The sequence below is a fragment of the Pteronotus mesoamericanus genome, unplaced genomic scaffold, assembly GCF_021234165.1.
Source record: "Pteronotus mesoamericanus isolate MK-2021 breed Mesoamerican mustached bat unplaced genomic scaffold, CSHL_Meso_final contig_27, whole genome shotgun sequence".
In the NCBI taxonomy this organism is placed as follows: Eukaryota; Metazoa; Chordata; class Mammalia; order Chiroptera; family Mormoopidae; genus Pteronotus; species Pteronotus mesoamericanus.
This window is the reverse complement of record NW_026555115.1, coordinates 20,380,048-20,387,654: the sequence shown is the minus strand read 5'-3', so window position 1 is coordinate 20,387,654 and position 7,607 is coordinate 20,380,048. Positions and strand designations below refer to the sequence as shown.

Sequence of the window (7,607 nt, the reverse complement as noted above, 5' to 3'; positions counted from 1 at the left end):
AGATAAACAGCTTCCCAGACCAAAAAAAACAAAAAACAAAAAACCCACTAAGGGAGTTCATCATCACTAAATCATTTTTAGATGAAATGTTAAAGGGACTTATTTAAGAAAAAGAAGATCAAAACTATGAACAATAAAATGGCAAAAATATGCATCTATCAACAATTGAATCTAAAAAACAAACTGAACAAACAAAAAGAATAGAGACAAAATCATGGGTGCAGAGAGCATTTTGATGGTTGCATTCAGATGGAAGGATGGTGGGGGAGAATGAGTGAAGAAGTGAGAGGATTAAGAAGTACAAATAGGTAGTTACAGAATAGCCATGGGGATGTAAAATATGTAAAGTACAGTATAGGAAATGAAGTAGACAAAAACTTACATGCCTGACCCATGGACATGAGCAATGGATGGGGGGTTGTCTGAAGGCGTAGGGAGGAGGGGTGTTTGGTGCAGGGGACAAAGGGGAAAAATCAGGACAACTGTAATAGCATAATCAATAAAATATAATTAAAAAAAGAAAATACAAGCTAAGATAAATGTGAAGGGGCTCTTAGAGGAGGGAGGAAAGCTATAGTTGGTGGAGGAAGTATATGCTGAAAAAACAGTTCTCATCCCTGGCTGCACATTGGAACCACCCAGGGAACTTTAAAAAGAGCTGATGCCTAGGTTCCACACCCAGAGAGTCTGATTTAATTGGTCCAGGGTATGGCCTGCTTGTCAGAAATTTTAAAAAGCTTCCCATGTGATTCTATTGTGTAGCTCAAGGCTGAGAACCAGTGTTTTAGAACAAAGACACTTCTGTTTTTTATTCTCTTTACTTGTCTCCATCTGTTTTTCTCTCCCCTGTTCTCAAGAGTCTTTTCCCCCTTGCTACTGTCCAAGGCATCTTGCGCCAGAGCTCAGATGTGTTGTGTTGACTGGAAGTCATGAGGTAGAGGTCAGCTCTCCAGAGGGTGCCCTCCTGCCCAGCATCACAAGAACTCAGACCCACCGTCGCAGGCTTCAGTCTTTCCTCTGCCTCACTGAGTAGCTTCCCATTCTTTTGACAGCATGTTGCATACAAAATAAAGCTTGGGAAAGAGAGCCTTGAGTAGTCCAGAAAGCTCCACTGGGCAGAAAGACATAGAATAGGGCAATTTATAGTCCACACAGCCAGAAAAAAAATTTCATTTCCGTTTTAGTTTACATCCAATCATGAAAAGTCCTCCACAGGGAGGACTGTGGAGTTCTTTCCCCTTTGATAAGTCTGCACCCACGACACTGGTCTGTTGGAATGACAAGGCGAGCAGGTAAAACTCTTAGGCCCATTATACTGTAAAAGCGAATCAATAATCTTTCGGACTCAGATAAATTATTTCTGCTGACACCCATTTGGAAATGTGAAAAGGATCTTTGTAGAAGGAAATAGTTTCTACAGAATTCTACACTCTGAGCTATCATAACTTTCCTATCCTAGACACCTAATTACCCTTTAAAAAAATGGAATCCTTTTTAGTTTATTCCAACTGGAAATTAACCAAATACATCAGAAGCTGAAGAAACAAGTTTGTTGTGTTTTTTCTTTTCTTTAAAACTAAACTACACTGGACTATCAGATTGTAGTTCTGTTGAACTGGCACCTATGAAGTTCTTGGTGAAGGGAGTTGGTTTGTTGTTTTGTTTTGATTTTTAATCTTCAGAGAGAGGGGAAGGGAATGGAAAAAGACAGGGAGAGAAACATTGATGTGTGAGATATACATCAATCAGTTGCCTCTTTCACACCCCCAGCTGGGGACCTGGCCCACAACCCTGGCCCATGTGCACTGACTGGGAATTGAACCAGTAAACTTTCAGTTCACAGGCCAGCAAGGACAAGTAAATGTAGTCTTATTATCTAAAGATTTTATGGGATAGGCAAAGCATCAAACAAAGGTGGCGCCACTTCTTCATTTTTTAGCAAGTCAGGTGGCATCGGCTACACCTGAAAAAGAAAAGGTTATTATTTTTTTCCTTTTTAAAAAATTATTTTCTTATTGAGATCAATTTTCTTTCTTTCTTTTTTTTTGTTATTGTTCAAATGCATTTGTCTCCATTTTCCCACCACCACTTTCCCCTGCCCCACCCACCCCCACCTCGCACCCTCAATCCTTCTCCACTTTGTCTTTGTCCATGGGTCCTTTATACCTGTTCCTTCATTTGACCCTTCCCCTTACTTTTCCCATTACACCCCTCCTGCCTCCCCTCTCATATTGTCAGTTTGTTTTTTTCTTTCAGTGTTACTGGTTATATTTTTCTTGCTCATTTCGTTTGTTGACTAGGTTCCACTTACAGGTGAGATCATATGGTTTTGTCTTTCACCCCCTGGCTTATTGCGCTTAGCATAATGCTCTCCAGTTCCATCCATGCTGTTGCGAAGGTGGTGGCTCATTCTTTCCTTCTGCTACGTAGTATTCCATTGTGTAAATGTACCATGTTTTTTTTGATCCACTCTTTCACTGATGAGCACTTAGGTTGCTTCCAGCACTTGGCTATTGTAAATTGTACTGCTATGAACATTGGGGTGCATAGGTTCTTTTGAATTGGTGTTTCAGGGTTCTTACATTCCCAGCAGTGGAATTGCTGTGTCAAAAGGCAGCTCCATTTTTAGATTTTTGAGGAAATTCCAAACTGTTTTCCACAGTGGCTGCACCAGTCCTCCTCATTCCCACCGACAGTGTACTAGGGTTCTCTTTTCTCCACAACCTCACCAGCACTTGTTGTTTGTTGATTTCTTTATACTGGCCATTCTGACCGGTGTGAAGTGGTATCTCGTTGTGGTTTTAATTTGCATTTCTCTGATGGCTAGTGATGCTGAGCATTTTTTCGTATGTCTCTGGGCCCTGTGTATGTCCTCCTTGGAGAAGTGTCTGTTCAGGTCCTCTGCCCGTATTTCAACTGGATTGCTTCTCTTCCTGGAGTGGAGTCATGTGAGTTCTCTATATATTTTGGAGATCAAATCCTTGTCTGAGGTATCATGGGCAAATATATTTTCCCATATGGTGGGTTCCCTTTTCATTTTGCTGATGTTTTCTTTAGCTGTGCAGAAGCTTCTTATTTTGATGAAGTTCCATTTGTTTATTCTTCCCCTTATATCCCTTGCTCTAGGGGACATACTGGTGAAAATATTGCTGTGTGGAATATCTGAGTGTTTCCCTCAGTTCTCTCCCTGCCCAGTCTCTCCTCAGGTGTCTCCAACCTACTCTGCCCCTCCTTTGCCAGATTCCCGGGTAAGTGGCTGCAAATAAAAATTTATGCATTGGTCCTTTAAACAGCTCTTTGCGTCTTCAGCCACCCATCTCTGGCTAAGAACAACCCTGCTGCTTTTCGCAGCTGGCTGTTATCTGTGCACTTCTTGGGCTCTGGTGCTGTAAGCTGGAGATCCCAACTTATGGTTTAGACCCTACTCTTCTCAGGTGATCCAACTGACCGTTTAAATATCCCTCTGGCACTGCTACCCATGGGAGCCCAGTCAGCCTTCTTGAGTCTTTGCTGCTCTCCTTACCAGTTAGGTTGTGCTAAAGCTGATTCTTCTGTCTGTCTGAGGTTATAAGGCTCCTCTCTCGCTATTGTTCAGTTGTTTGTTCCAGGTGATTTCTCCACAATTTAGCTGTAACTCCTGATTGGGCCTGTGACTTCCATTCCAAGAAATGGTTATTAGGAGTTTGGAAAAGACAGCCTGACTGATAGGTGGGGCAGAGCAGCAAGGAGAAAATTGCCAGAGTTTCCATCTCTTCTCTCTCTTTGAAGCCAGCCTGAAGCACTGGTCCTCAAGCCATTGTATGCAAAAGAATCACCCCCAAGGTTCTGATTCAGTGGATCTGCAGTGGAACCTCAGAAGTGGCAAATCTAACAAGTTTCTGGGGGATGCTGATACTACTGGTCCGAGACCACACTTTGAGACCCACTGGCTGAAGAAGTTGAAAAGAAGGTTGTGTTATAATGCTGCTAAACCCACTGCTGGAACTAGCCCCAAGGGACTATGTGCCTGGAAACCAGACTAGAAGCAGCATTTTTGTTAACTGCAAACAAAAGATGTCTTGTTCTTTTCATCCAGGAGTGACTCAAGAAAACACCATGAGATGCTTTTTACTTTGCTAAAAGAAAATTATGTTACTATTTCTATGATGATTATTTAAAACACCATTTCTAGCCTCTGTACCTAAGCCGCCATACCTATTACTGTCCAAGGTCTCTGAATCCCTTTCTGCATCATCTTCCTGCTCCCCTCAGCACCAGCCCCCAAGTGTGGCCTGCCATTATCTCAAAATGTCTTGATGAACAGCCATGTGAGATTTTATTTCAATTTAGGGTTAAACAGCCTTAACTCCAGTTTTGTCACTAACTAGCCACATCTCTCTCCCTCTATTTGCCTCTAGGTTTCCCCATCAATAAAAAGAGAGTTTTGGATAATAATATAATAAAAATAATAAGATGGAGGGAATTCCGGCCAAGATGGAGGCGTAGGTAGACACATTTTGCTTCCACACAACCAAAGAAGAACAACAATAAATTTTAAAACAAAAAACATCCAGAACTGCCAGAAAATAAAACTGTATGGAGGTCTGACAATCAAGGAGTTAAAGAAGAAATATTCATTCAGACTGGAGGGATAGAGACGAGCAGCGAGTGTGGAGAAGACAAGTGGCAAAACAGCAGACAGGGTAGGTAAGGCAGCGGCTGGAGGACTGGAAAGTCCCACATTCGTGTGTAAAGAAGCCAGAAGGAACAACTGGGGAGTGAGACAGACTGTGCAACCCAGGGCTCCCTCATGGGAAACTAAAGCCTCAAAACCCCTGGCTGCAAAACCTGTGAGAGTTGAGGCAGCAGGAGAAATTCCCAGTCTCACAGGAGAGTTCGTTGAAGAGACCCATGGGGTCCTTGAAAGTAGACAAACCCACTCACCTAGGAATCAGCACTAAAAAGGCCCAATTTGCTTGTGGGTAGCAGAGGAGGTGACTGAAAGCTGGCTTAGAGCCGAGCTAATGGCATTGTTCCCTTTCTGACCCCTCCCCCATACACAGCACCACAACTCAGGGAAGCAGGTTGCCCTACCCTGACAAATACCTAAGGCTCTGACCCTTACAACATAACAAGTGCACTGAAGCAAAGAAATAGGGCCCAAATGAAAGAACAGATCAAAATTCCAAAAACAGAACTAAGCAAGGAGGAGATAGCCAACCTATCACATGCAGAGTTCAAAACACTGGTAATCAGGATGCTCACAGATATGGTGGAGTATGGTTGCAAAATGGAGGAAAAAGTGAAGGCTATACAAAGTGAAATAAAGAAAAACATACAGGGAACCAACAGTGAAGGGAAGGAAACCAGGACTCAAATCAATGACTGAGAGCAGAAGGAAGAGATAAACATTCAGCCAGAACTGAATGAAGAAACAAGAATTAAAAAAAAAAAATGAGGAGAGGCTTAGGAACCTCAGGGACAGCTTTAAACGTTCCAACATCCAAATCATAGTACTAGAAGAAGAAGAGGAAGAGCCAGGAATTGAAAGCTTATTTGAAAAAATAATGAAGGAAAACTTCCCAAATCTAGTGAAGGAAATAGACTTCCAGGATATCCAGGAAGCTCAGAGAGTCCCAGAGAATTTAGACTCAAGGAAGCACACACCAAGGCACATCATAATTACCTTACTCAGGATTAAAGATAAGAAGAGAATCTTAAAAGCAGCAAGAGAAAAGGAGACAGTTCCCTACAAAGGGGTTCCCATAAGACTAACAGCTGGTTTCTCCAAAGAAACGTTGCAGGCAAGAAGGGGCTGGAAAGAAGTATTCAAAGTCATGAAAGGCAAGGACCTACATCCAAAATTAAACTATCTAGCAAAGTTATCATTTAGAATGGAAAGGCAGATAAAGTGCTTCCCAGATAAGGTCAAGTTAAAGGAGTTCATCATCACCAAGCTCTTATTATATGAAATGCTAAAGGGACTTATCTAAGAAAAAGAAGATCAAAACTATGAACAGTAAAATGACAACAAACTCACAACTATCAACAACTGAATCAAAAACAAAAATGAACTAAGCAAACAACTAGAACAGGAACAGAATCTCAGAATTGGAGATCAGAGTGGAGGGGGAAAAGGTACAGGGAAAAAGAAGCATAAATAGTAGGTACAAAATGGACAGGTGGAGGTTAAGAATAATATAGGAAATGGAGAAGCCAAAGAACTTACATGTATGACCAATGGACATGAACTAAAGTAGGGGGATTGCTGGTGGGGGGGGGTGCAGGGTAGAGGGGAATAAAGGGAAGGGAAAAATGGGACAACTGTAATAACATAATCAATAAAATATATATTAAAACAATAAAGAGATCTGACCCCCGAATCAAAGGAAACTGTGGAGTCATTAGAAGACAACCAAATGAATACTTTTCTTTGGTACAGGGTGTGAGTAATACATGAGGAACCATTTTTTCCCCCTCCCCATGAAATCTCATTCATCCACCAGCAAGTCCTCAGTTATCTATTGTCATCTTTACGAACATACACACACACACACACACACACACACACACACACACATGAACTTACTCTTTTAAATTACTTCATACTTTTGCTTCTCAGAACTATAAAGATGATATATCAGGTAGGCTAAAAGTTCTTCTCATTCTCAGATTTGGCTACTTTCATCACTGATCCACTCTAGTAAGAGCACATCTCAGAGAAATGAGGAGCCATTTTGTGCATTTAGGGCAAAAAGGCATAAAATGTTACAAAGAAAAAACTATATTTCCTTCTCCCACAGTATATCTCAGGAGGGCAAAATATAAAACTGCTGTAGTGACAATGGAGCAAATATAAACAATAAGGTAATTATAGAGAAGCTTGGCTACTGAGAGCCAAGAATCCCAGTTAAGTGGGAAAGGGTAGAGAAAAAGTTAGAAGCATTTTATTCACAACCTTCCTCAAGGTCCATGTCGGGAGCCACAAAACAGTGGAACTCATAGAGGGAACTTGACCTGCTGTAAAATCTTAGCAGGCCACGAGTACCCTAGCCCCACAACTGACGAAGCACATGCAGGCCTCACCCTGAGGTAGTTCAGAAGGTCAGACTCTTAGAACTTCATCCTGGAAGGGCTCAAGGTTTAGCTAGCTCAGATTTTCCACTTCTCTGTCAGAAGGTCTTGCATGAAGGGATGCAATTGCAACATCACTGTCACATTTTTGTCTCACTATCTCTTGTTTTTGTTTTCAAAGATGTATGCCTCTCTGCCTCTATGACTCTATCTCTTATACATCAAAAATACCAAATATCAACTGTGGTTCCCACTGACTGGTGGATTACTTGCTCCTGTGTGTTTTTCCTCTTTGTGCTTTCCTCTGCTTTCCCCCCTCTTTTTTTTTTTTCATTGAACATGAATTACCTCTATCATCCCATGCACAAAAGTGCTTTTATGTACTATAACTAGGGTGGCTGGAGCAATGAAAAAGAGAACTATTGTTTGTATGTTTTTAGAAGAAATACTGCCAGCAGTATCTTATATCTCAGCGTGAGCCACTTGAAGTATAAAAGCTACTTCTAAGTTACAATGTCATTGGTTAAACGAGATATCTGGGGCAGGTCAACAAT

General features: G+C 41.5%; 1 non-coding gene across 1 annotated transcript; it reads right to left on the bottom strand.

Annotated features, from left to right (window-relative positions):
* Positions 1–6,595: 6,595 nt before the first annotated feature.
* On the bottom strand, positions 6,596–6,675 carry LOC129071892 (small nucleolar RNA U2-19). Its single transcript, XR_008529313.1, has one exon. It is a non-coding gene; the product is annotated as a small nucleolar RNA U2-19 (small nucleolar RNA).
* Between the last annotated feature and the right edge of the window lie 932 nt (positions 6,676–7,607).